Here is a 12,933-nt window from a genome sequence, read left to right as displayed (position 1 = left end):
CCACTTGCTCAGAACCATCCATTGGAGATGTTGTCCTTCCTCTGTTGTATTGCCTCTGCCTCTTTGCCGAGATCAGTTGGCTCTATCTGTGCACACGCATTTCTGTATTTTCTATCTTGTTCCATGGATCTATGTAGTTGTTTTTTCACCAACCCCACACCATAGCATCTTCTAAACAATCTTTACTGGGGTATAACCGATACCCAAATAACTACAAAGTATCTACAGTTCTGTGGGTGTAGCCGTTAGCATACATCTGTGAAGCCATCACCACAATCAAGGTAATAAACATCCACCATCTCCAGGTCCCCTCTTACACTCACCCTTTTGTGTGACAGGAACACTCACCATGAGAGCCACCCTGTCAGCACATTTTTAAGTGCCCAGAGCAGCATACATAGGCTCCACGATGCACAGCAGATCTTTACAACTTACTCTTTTGTATAACTGCAGCTTTATACCCATTGAACTCCACCTCCCCATTTCTCCCTCGTCCAACCTCTGGGCACCATCTTTCTGTACGCTGCTTCTGAGAATTTGTGTATTTAAGACTCCACATGTAAGTGAGATCATGCAGTGTTTTTCCTTCTGTGATTGGCTCATTTCGCTCAGATTAATGCTTCTAGATTTATGCGTGTTGGTGCATATCTTGGAAGGGAAATAGCAGGCTGTTCTGCCTACGGTAGTGTTACAGCAGATTGTGACATCAGGTAGTATCAGTCTCCAAATTTGTTCTTCTCCTTCAGTATTTTGTTGGGTGTTCTGGGTCTTACTCCTCTCCGTATAAATTATAGAATCACTCTGTCTATATCTACAAAATTCCTTGCTGGGATTTTCATTGAAATTGCATTGAATCTATAGGTCACGTTAGTAGGAACTGACATCTTGACAAGACAGTATTAATTAAGGCTTCCTATAAATGAGCATGAAATATCTTTCCACTTACTTACCTTCTTGAACTTATTTAGCCAATGTTTTAGAGTTTTCTTCATATAAATTTTGTTAGGCTTTAAAATTTTTTATTTTTCAAAAGATTTTTAAAAATTTATTTATCTGAGAGAAAAAGAGAGAGAGATACTAAGAGAGAACACAAATGGGGGGGCAGGGAGAGGGAGAATCAGGCTCCGTACTGAGCAGGGAGCCTAATGTGTGACTCAATCCCAGGACCCTGAGATCATGACCCAAGCTGAAGGCAGAGGCTTAACTGAGCCACCCAGGTGTCCCTCATATTATGTTTTTAATTTCAAATTCCACTAGTTCCGTGTTGGTATATAAAAAGAGAGTGACTTACTCTTGCATATTAACCTTGTATCCTATAATCTTGCTATAACTGCTCATTAATTCTGGGAGTTTTTTGTCAATTTTTAACATTTTCTACATAGATGAACACATCATCTGCAACAAAAAAAATTCAGTTTTATTTCTTCCTTTCTGATTCTATACCTCTTATTCCCTGCCCCCCCCTTTTTTCCTTACTGAATTAGCCTGCACTTCCAGAATGACGTTAATGAGGAGTGGGAAGAGGGGAATTCCCTGCCTTGTGCTTGATCTTAGTGGGAGGGCTTCAAGTTCCTCATCATCAAGTATTATATTGACTGCAGGATTTTGTAGATATTCTTTATCAAGCTAAGGGAGTTCCTCCTTTTAGTAGTTTTCTAAGAACTGTTACCATGAATGGGTGTTGAATTAACTCAAATGCTTTCTCTGCATCTATTGATATGGTCATGATATATTTTTTTATGCCGTTGATATGATGGATTACATTGATTTTCTAATGTTGAACCACTCTTCCATACTTGGGATATGAAAACTCATTGCCAAAAGGAAATATTAAAAATAGTGGTAACTTAATTATTAGTAAAGACAAACTGTTTAATATACCTTTGCTTAGTTTGCAAGTTACTGTCTATACATTGTAGCCACTCTTATGTTGGATGGTATTCCTCACTGCAAGTACAATTTATGAACTAAGGAGGCTGAGCTTTTGGCTTTTGTATGTTTATTTTTGTTTCACAGAACTTATGTGGTTTTCTTGCCATGCAGTTCTAATTTCTGTTAAATGTCATCAAATGTGTTGACATTGCTATTGGGATTCTATAAGCTAGGATAATGTTCAGCAAGTCCCTAACAAGTTCTAGACTGATCTCATATCTTTTATCTGTGAAATAAATCAATTGAAATAAACTGATTTCTTTGGTCTCTAAAGTATTGGAGTTCTCTGCCTCATTTCTGTTCTGAGATTCAGGTACGCGTGGGATGCTTGCTCTTTTGAAGATCTGGCATAGGAAAAGATTGGACAGAAACAATTTTGTAGTGGAGGTGGTTTTGCATCGTCTTTTCAGGCTGTGCCCGAGTGAAGCCATGCTTACTTTACCCTAATTGTCTGGAAAGGGCAGGGGAGCATGTCAGCCAGATTTCCTCAGAAAACGATCCTTTTTCAATCAAAAGAGAGTGACAGAACCCATAGATAACCCCTACTCTTCATTCATTCTTTACTTTTATTCATTTTTTTTTTACTGGCACTAGTAATCAATAATTCTTTCAAGAAACTATGATGTGTGCATTTGTTCTCAAGGTAAGTTAGGAAAATCCTTAATATAACTCATAGGCATTGAAAAAGCAATTTCTTTTCCAATGCTTATTCTAAAGAAATAATGATATGTGTAAATATACATACAAAATCATGTTTATCTAGCCATTATTTGGAATAGTAAAAATCAAAAATGATATAATGTATGTCATCAGGAGACCAGCTACATTGGCTTTGTGGAGCGTCTGACGGAATCATGAGCAGGTATTTGCAAACATTGCTAAAAATATGAGAAAATTCTGAAGATAGCATATTAAGTAAATAAAGATATCAAAATATTTACACTATTATTGTCATTCCTTTGTTTTTTATGAGGAAACTATTTTTGGACTTCTTAAGTTTTACCTTTTTTATTCATTAATTCTTAATGATATCACAGAATTTCAAACTTAATAGGAAATTTGAAATCATCACCCACACAGATACGGTTATTTAACTCATGTGTGAAAAAAATGGGCATGTGTTGAGACTGATCATCAGAAATGTACAATGACTAATAACTCCTTCTGTTATTGGCTTCTGTGGTGCATGGACAACAGGATGAAAATCCCATGCTTCTTAAAATAGATCCGACGTTTATATTCCATATGACAACAATTTCCAACTGTTTCAGTCCCTTGAGTCACCTCAGCATGTCTTGCATCAGAACACACCTGTTGGGGGAAGAAGAGTTTTCCACCGTAGATGGAGACATGCCAGTGTGGACGACCTCCGGCTCCCTGCTTCCCAAGCCTCAGTTTTCCTGACGCAGCTCAGTCCAGCAATCTTGGGTGCTCCCTCTTTCTGTCACCTTTCAGGACTCATCAGTTTCTCACTCAAAACTCGCTTTCCATACACCTGAGTGGGCAAGCCAAGGTCATTCCCACTCACATCCCCCACTCACACTTAGTGATCTAAATTTAATACCCGAGATGGTCTGTTTTCAACAAAAGCCTTCAGGGTGGGGCCAACAGACTCACCCACAATCAGAATCTCGCATAAACAGCAGCGAGGAGGCGAGAAACAAGCTCACCACTGGAAACCACAACCAGAGAAGGGGGAAAGTCAACGCGTTAAGGAATGAACATACACACACACACTCCGAAACAGGGGCTAATTGGAAAATGATGAGCAGCCGTTCACACCAATCTGTGCATCTGTAATTTCCTCTAAATGGTTCCTTTCCTAGGCAACAATTTGTGGATAATGAATTCGTTTTTAAAATCGCAGAACTTCATTTTGGGGTGTACACACTTTGAGAAGCTACCAAAGGCAGCGAGATCATGGGAAAAAAAAGAAAGCATTTATTCAGAAGGTGTCAGTTTGAATGCAATTATAGCACAGAGACATGAAGCGGCAAACAAATCAAGCTACAAGGAAAAGCCCTCCCAAGCGTTCGGTAGACGAATCCGCGCTGTCCTCATCGGACTGCTTTCTCTGAGGAGCCTGAGGACGCGGAAGGTAGGGTCTGTATCTTACTCACATTGGGAAGGATGCAAGGGAGGCTTTTGTGCAACACATCTCCTTCCTGGGTCGGACTTCTCAGCCAGCCAGCTGATGGCTGGCGGTGGTGCCAGTGAAAAAAATAACGATGATGATGACCCAAACCAGAGAAAAACACAGGCCTCTGTTGCATTTTACCTTCCACGAAGAACCGCTCATGTGGGCCCGGAAACCAAATGAGCCTGGAAATGCTTGTTCTCCAGGAGTTCCAAGCTCATTTAACTGATAAGCATAGCGACGCCCCAGGTGCTGAAGGAGCAGACCCTAAGTCACAGGCGGTTTGGGCAAAACTCGGAGATTCGGCCGGAGCCCGGCCTGGGCTCTCGTTATCTGTGCGGGTGCTTGTTTACTTCTCTGACTTTGACTTCGTGGAGTCGGTGACCTATGCAAAGGTACAAAGTATAAAAGGTGAAAGCAAGCATCTTTGGTCCCATCTATCCATGCTCCTCCTCAGAAGTAATAGGGGCTCCTGGGGCGGCTCAGCAGCTTGATTGTCTGCCTTCAGCTCGGGTCATGATCTCAGGGTCCTGGGATGGAGTCCCGCATCGGGCTCTCTGCTCAACGAGGAGCCTGCCTCTCCCTCTGTTGCTGCTACACCCCCCCACTCGTGCTCTCTCTCTTTCCCTGTCTCTCTCTCAAAGAAATAAATAAAATATTAAAAAAAATAAGTAACATGTTTTACTTCTTTCACATTTATTTTCACTTACAAATATGCGTAGACTCACATTCATTTATTTCCACTCAGTAATTTTTGGCTGTCTCTCTGTTTCAGCAAACGTACAGCTGCCTCTTTCTCTTAAATGCTCCCCACGGGGCACTCTGTTTTATTGATGTACATAACGTATTTAACACATCTTCGCTAATGGGTATTTATGTCTTCTCCAGTTCGTGTGTGCAAACCACGCTGCCGCAATTTGTACACGCCTCATTTCCCACAGGTGGGGGCAGAGGCACAATGCTGGATCGGGACGTCTGCACACACTCACACGTGTACGCACCCCGAGAAGCCACCTTTGTTGAGTTCTACTGCTCTATCCTCCCAAACAATAAAGATGATCTATTTTCTTATGCTCTGATGTCTGTCTGTCTGACCATCCATCCGACTCTCCCCGCATCCACCTTCTCTATCATCTATCCTTCCCCCCTCCTCCCTCCCTCCATCCACCTATCTAATGTCCATCCATCCATCCATTCACCTTATCTTTCCATCCCCACCCATCATCCGTCATTGTTTCCACTCAACTTGGTGGAAGACTGTTTCTCATTTGACTCCAAAATTTTATTGCTGTTATTAAAAAGGAGTTTGAGCATCTTTTCATATGTTTAAGAAATGGTGAGTTTCCTTTTGAGTTAAACATGTAAACACACAGTAAATACACACACCCACACACAACTGTCTCTGGAAGGTCTCGGCCCCAGCCCTGGGCCAGGACACGCGTCTCCCGGGAGCGGGGCCCTGGGGGCGGGGCGTGGGCAGTGGCTCCTCCGCGCAGGCGGCCTCGAGGGCGCTTCCTGCCGGGCTGCAGCGTCAGGACAACCCTCGGGCCTCCAGGGCCAGCCTCGAGGCGCGGCCCCCGGGGCAGCGCAAACCCACCCGCGGGGAGAGGCGCTCAGGAGGACGCAGGGCGCGCCCGCGGAGCCGGGGTCCAGCGCCAGAGCCGGTCCACAGGGGACGCGGGCGCCCGGGAGTGGGAGCCCCATGGACGCGGCCTGAGCGGGGACGGCGGAGGCTGCTCGGTGCCCCCGGTGAGTCTGCCCGCGGCCGGGGCCTGGCTGTGGTTGGGGTCTCTGGGGGTGGGTTCTCCGGTGCGGGGCCGGGCCTGGGGTCTGGGTGCGCGTTGGGGTCTCCGGGTGCGGGGCCGAGCCTGGGACCTGGGGCCTGGGGCGCGGGCTGGGGTGTCCAGACCCACGCCGGGGTCTGCAGGCCAGAGACGCCCGGCTCGGCCCTCGGGGGCAGGCCCGAAAACTGGGGAGCCCCGTGAGCGCGCCAAGCCTCGCCTTCAGGCTCGGGGTGTCCCCGCAGGGGCCTGGCTCCTGGCGGCGGCTCCTACCTGCTTCTGGGCGCGGGGGCCTCGCGTCTGCCTGCGGGGCCGGCTCGAGCCGCAACCTTTGACCTGGGTCCCAGGTGGCGCGTTTGGCGTTGGTGGCCACGGCGCTGCGCGTACCCCCCGGTCCTTCCAGCTTCTCCAGGTCCTCGCCAACACCCGCCACTCAAAGTTCACTCTGGCGTCTCTGTTTGCTGTGGCTGACCGCGAGGGACTAGGCGCTGCGTTTTCTTGTGACTTACCAGACTCGGCATCTTTTCCTGCACTTGCTGGCCATTTGCATGTCTTTGGGTTTTGAGTTGAGTTTCGGGTGTGGTTGAGGTAGAGGCGCGCCTTCATGCTTCTGCGCGGCTTTGCACGGACGCCGGTGATCCCCGCGCCGCTTGGTAAAGAGACTGTGCGTTCCCGCTGAACGTTTCTGGCATCGCCGTCAAAATCAATTGCCCATGGATGGGTATGTTTATTTTTGAATTCACAATTCTGTTTCATTGGATAGGATTGTCTATTTTTATGCAAATGCCATACTTCCTTTTATTACTGTGGCCAGCTTTTGATTCATTTCCAGAATTTTGAAAATGTTGATTGCGAGAATTTTTTGTTGCTTTTATGAAGATGCAAACTTTCAGAGGTCCTTATACTCCCATTTTCATGGATGACCAGTTTAGGTTATTTTTTGCATATATATGCAGAATTGTTAGACATTTCACTGTGTATTTCAAACTTTTAGCATTGTGAACATATTCTCCTCTCCCTCTCTTGCTGTTTCTGTACCTAAATAATAAAAGTTTTCTGATATCAAGTTGTAACCCTGGGTTTTTTTTTTCCCCCTCCCCTTTCCTTTCCTTTCCCTTCCTTTTCTTTTCTCTCTCTCTTCTGTGTGTGTGTGTGTGTGTATGTGTGTGTTATTTCAATGACTTGTGATGTTTTTTATCATCATTTTAATTTTGATTTTGGAAATGTACCACAATTGGAGACATCCATCCCATTTGTAAAAAAATTATTTTGCGGTATAATTTACATAGAAGTGCAAATATTATAGAAGTGGGCATTTCAAAGAACTTTCATAATCTTGGACGTTTGTGTAAATGGCATCCTGTTCAAGAGAGAACATCGCCCAGACTTCAGACTCTGCTCTCAGCTTCCCTTCAATTGTTGTCATCTTTAAGGGTGACTTTCATTCTGACTTCTAATGCTGTAGGTTTTATTTCCCTATATTTTGGTGTCGTATATACGTTGCCTACTCTGTGTTTTCTCTTTCATGACTGCTTTGCTCAACTTCATGTTTGGAATGTCATCTCATTGTTATACGTACACCACAATGCATCTGTCTTCTACTGGAGGGCACGGGGTGGTTTATGTTTTATGGGCATTAGCAGTAGCTTGCTAGGATTTGTTTGTCTTACGGTGCATGTATGTTTCATGTTTAGACATCTGTTTATTGGGGTAACTGAGAGTGTGATCACCGCGAGTGAGTACTGTATGTTCCGTTTGAGCTGGTGCTGAACAAATGCCTTTCCAGCAGTGTGTGTCTCTAGTACTCTATAATACTGAACATCTAGTGCTCTCTAATACTGAACATTTGTATCTTTTTTAAAATTTAGCCACTCTGGTAAGTGTTGTTATATTTTATTGTGTTTTTAACTTGTATTTTCTTTATTGTTAATCAAGGTGAGAATTTTCGTGTGCTTTTTTCTTTCCTTCTTTCTTTCTTTTTTTGCATTTTTGAATGTTTTTGCATTTGGCTTTTCACATCTTTTGCCCAGTGTAGGTACTGTGGCGTTTTCCATAATGATATGGAGGAGTTCTTTCATGTTGTGGATGAGTCTGTTGTTGGTTTTATGTTTACATCACAAATGTCTTCTTGCATTTTGGGTTTAACTTTACATTATTTTTATTATGTTTGAATAAACAAAAGTTCTTAACTTTAAAACAGTACTATTTATCATTTTTCTTTGTTAGTGTTTTTTTTCCCCCTTTTAAGGGATATCTGTCTAAACCAAGGCCACTAAGACATTATCCTACATTTTTGTTAAAACACTGATTTTTCTTTGACACTTACATCTGCAAACTACTGACTTTTGTTGACAGGGTGCAATGAGGACGAACTGAGTTTTGTTCATAGGGTAAAGCAGGGTTTTAGCTTCCTTTTGTCTCTGGATGTCCCGTTATGGTGGGGAGAATTCTCAGTGGCCCAGGGAGCTCCCTGGCCCTGGTATCTGGTGTAATTTCTTCTCCTGGAGTGTACGGACAATTATAAGGATGATGAATTTTACTCTTGATTAGGTTATGGTATAGCACAAAGGAAAAGTAATATTTCAGATGTCATTAAGGCCCCAAATCAGTTACTTTGATTTAATTAAAAGGGAGCTCATCCTAAGTGGATCTGATTGAATTACATGAGCCCTTCCAAGGGACTTGGCCCTTTTTGAAGGGAGAGATTGAAAGCAGGAGCAAAATTCTCCTGCTGGCCTTGAAGGTGTGAGCTGCCATTTTGGAGAGGGGCCCATGTGTGTAAGAACAGCAGATGGTCTCTATCAGCTGAGGGCCCGAGTTCAACAACCACAAGGAAATGAATTCCAGCAACGACCGTGTGCCTAGAAGAGGACCAAGAGCCCCAGCCCTGACCAGAGCTTCCAGTGCAGCCTTGGGAGGGCCTGAGCAGAGGACCCGGCGGAGGACCAGCTAACCTCTACCCGTGCCCACAACAATGGTGAGTAATAAATTCGGATTCTTCCAAGTGACTGAATGTCTGATAATTTCCTAAGGCATCAAAGAAAACAAATGCACTTTTTCACAGGAAATTACTTATTGAAAAATGTACTATTTTTCCCACTGTACTCGGGGAGGCCTTGGTTGTCCACCCATGTAGATGTGTCTGGTTCAGATTCACTGCTGAGTTCCCTTGGCTAGTCCATCAGTCCTGGGGCTGATGCCGTGTTATCTTCTTACAACAAATCTTGATAGCTGGTAGCGTCGCCAAAATCCCCTCGGCAGTTCTTGGTCCTCTGTATTTCTGCATGGATTTTAGAAGAAGGCTGAAATTTTTGAAAAATAAATGCTGAAGTTTGATTGGGATTGAATCAAATCTACATAAATATCTGTAAAGCTATATTTTAGCCACAATTTCATATTTTTATGTAGTATAACTTGATTCCACACCCTGTGATCACTTCTTGGCCTTTCGGCGAAGATCAAGTGTGATCCCACACCAGGTGCAAGAAGACAATCAATCTATTTCCATTCCCTCCATATTCTTCTCTTAATTTCAGCAAGAAAAACATGTTTCTTACTCTTTACCATTTTGCTCATATTTACTTATAGTTTTCTGATTTATCGTCTTCAGTTCCCACCACTCCGCTGTTGGGCAGAACAGATGACGGTACCCGCTTGCTTACAGTGCACCGTCTCCCACTTCCTTATGTCTTTCCTCAAAACTGTTGTATTGTTTCCGCATTAAGGCTTATGACGTGAACATTCTGTTCTTTACCCATAAATAACATGCTTGTTTTGGTTTGTCGTACAGTAAGATAAACTCCTTACCATTGACGTTTCTTTGACAGTGTTTTTTCCACTCGTCTTTCATTAGTTGAATTTTGTCCTCCAGCACGTGTCTCTCTCTCTCTCTGTGTGTGTGTGTGTGTGTTTTGTCTTGAAGTGTTTTATGGCTCTTTACCATGAGTTACAGTTTGGCTGCTTATAAGACTCTTGGTTCACACCTTCTTTCCCTGCATACTCTGTACGACAGGAGCACCTCTGTCTCCTAGAATTCATTTTGTTCTGGAGAAATCTGAGGTCAGAACGGTCTTTGCTCCTTTTGGTCACCCCTTATCAGACAGCTTTCCTCTGTTGTCTTTGTGGAGCTTCGCCGCTGTGTGCAGGAAGTACAGATGGTGTTGGGGTTATCTTTCACTTTTATTAAATCGAGATTTTGCATCTCTGATTTTCCTTGTTACCGTGCGGTAGCATTCAAGTCCAGAAAGTGAAGATAAAACAGCACTCCTTCACTTTAAAGCTAAGAAGTGTCTCTCTATACTGGGTCCCTGGCTTGTTTCCACGGGGTAACAGTGTCTTTCCAGGTGTGCATCACATTTCTAGTAGCTTTACACATGAATCAGCAGCGTAGATAACATCTCATAGGTGACTAAGTCAGAGAATGTTATTTTCCACCATGTACTCAACTCTGGATTTGCAAAAGTGGGTATGACAGTTTCCTTGGGTTAATAGTAATGAAAGCAGCGGCAGCTTTGATGACCGTGCCCACAGCAGCTGACCAGCAGTCGGTAATTACCATGTACAGAACAATGTATTAATCACTTCGTATGTATTGTCATGTTCAATTCCTACAACCGTGCTCTTCTTGGGTAAATACTGGGGTCTGGTGAACACTGTGTGGAGAGAAGTCGCTCCACCGGCAAGTGATGGAGCCGTGCTGGGACCCCAGCCCTCCCGAGGGTGCACTGCCCGGCCCAGGGACTGCTCCGCTGATGGGCTCTTCCCGTCTCGTGTCAGAATTAGGCATTGTCTTCCGTGACTGTCCAGTTCCCCCGGAGCGGCAGTATCTCTCTGAAGGCCAGACATGGTGTCCACCGAGGGTCTGTCATCTGCTGTAGAGTCATGGCTGGGAACATCCCTTCCCTTATTCTCATCTATTCCACACTCCCCTTCTGCACAAGCCCAGAAAACACCAAAAACTGGGAGTGAGTCAGACTTCACCTTTGGAATTTGGGACTCAGGTTGTAGCCAAAGTGGTGTGGGATTTGAGAAAGTGACTCTGTGAACCTGTAGTATTTAACCCACTTGAAAATTAGTTTCCTCTTCTCTGGAACTGGGGATTCTTAGGGTTTTCTGTCCGTCACCTCCAGCACACTCTACGCACGTGGCTAGAAGTGGCGTTGTCAAAGCCCGCCCTAGCAGGGACGCTGTGGTTCGTACCTCAACTGCTTCCTTCCTGTGGTTAGGAAAGCAGGTTTCATGTTAGGTCAAGGTTGGATTCCAGGTTCTTTTCTGGCCTGTTGCTCAGGGTACTCGGTGCATCCTTTGGAGTTATTGGGGAAACCACACAGAACCATCCCTGCGTAAGGGGATCACTTCTCGGTTGTGGGATGTGCAGAGAGACAGACAACATCAATCAGGTCAGGCTGCCGTTCTTACGAGCAACCGGCTTCCTCTCTTCGGTGTAATTGTCAGATCACAGCTCCAGCACCGGTCCCATCGGTGTGTGATAGACACCGTAGAATGGAAATCCCACGTCCCAACAGCAGCAGCACCAACCACCAAAATGTTCATGGCTTCATCATTTGCCGAACTGATTTAATTTAGGAAGGACACTTTGAGTGAAATACATCTGAACAGCTATTCAGTGATAAAATCAGCAAAGGTGTGGAAGTGCCTTCCAAGATGAGAAGCAAAAAACTAATTTAATCAAGGCTTTGACTAATGGTCCCAGAAGATATTCTAGTAAAAGTTTCTATACACAAGAAGTTAAAGGTCTCAAAGTGAATTTCTTCTATCCACATCTTTCTGAAAATCAGGTCCCATGGAAATCACTTTTCAGATTTCATCAGTAGACCCCTAAACTGACGTTGAAATTCGTCACCACGTGAAGCAGTTGTCTGTGCAGAAAATTTATAATTTAATTGTTATATGACTCCTGCAGTGGCCAGATGCAGTTATTGGAATTCCATTTTCAGAAATGGAAACATTTTAAAATTATTTATATTCACACTGGCTACAGTGTGTTCTGTATCGACGGCGAGCCGTTTTCAAGACCATCAGCCTACCCTCTCTGCATGGTTATTCTAGATTTGAATTAAGAACCGGAAATGGCAGGGAGTTCTTCATTGCGTCCCCACCAGAAGGATACTGCTAGACCTCACTCCTACCTGGACACTCTTGGAGGAAGGAACCAGAGCCTGGGCTCGCCCTGCCTAGCTTGGGCAGTTTCCAGGTGCTCTGGAGAAGACCCCCATGGAAGATGACTCCTGCTACACGATATCCTTGTATTAGTGGAAAATCCCTTCAGGACATCTGGCTGAAAATCTTATCATTTCTATGTGATCAAAATGGCTCTGTTACTCTGATCAATGAGACACATCTTTCCTTTTAACGGTTCAATAGAACTTCATAGGAAAAGAGCCATCCCAATAGAAAACAAACAAAAGAGCTAAAAATCAATAGTGAGGCAGAAGGCTGGGGCATGGGACCGCTTGATGGGATGGCAGATATGTGGTCAAGAACCTCTTGGAGTTACTCTAAAATATGTTATTATTTAACTTATTTAAATAATATTAACTCATTCTCCCTCCCTCACTTCTTTCCTGCCTCCCTCCTTCTCTCTCTGTCTTTCTCCTTCGCTCCTCCCTCTCCTTCCCTTCCTTCCTCTTTTCTTTTCTTGGAGTTTAACATACGTAATAGATGGGGCTTCTATGTAGCATCTCATTTTTGATTATAATTTTTATTGAGATAATTTTAAATTCACAGTTATTTGTAACAAAGAGTACAGAGAGAGATCATACACATCCATTATCCATGTGAACCCCGTTTCCCCCAGGGGTGGCTGTCTTTGCTGGGGCTGCCTTCACAATGTACCACTGATGGGGCGGGTTACGGATGACAGACACCCTGTGGTTCTGGAGGATCAGGGCATCGGCAGGTCTCGTGTCTGGTGAGAACTGGCTTCCTGGTTCACCTGTCGTGTCTTCTGTCCTTACATGGTGGGAAGGGGCAGTCGAGTTCTCTGGGGTCTCTCTTACAAGGGCACTAATCCCATCATGGGGACTTCACCCTCATGACCTCGTCACTTCCCAAAGACTGTCA

This window comes from Meles meles, chromosome 7 (assembly GCF_922984935.1).
Source record: "Meles meles chromosome 7, mMelMel3.1 paternal haplotype, whole genome shotgun sequence".
In the NCBI taxonomy this organism is placed as follows: domain Eukaryota; kingdom Metazoa; phylum Chordata; class Mammalia; order Carnivora; family Mustelidae; genus Meles; species Meles meles.
The sequence above is the reverse complement of the archived record's forward strand: the minus strand, read 5'-3'. Positions refer to the sequence as shown.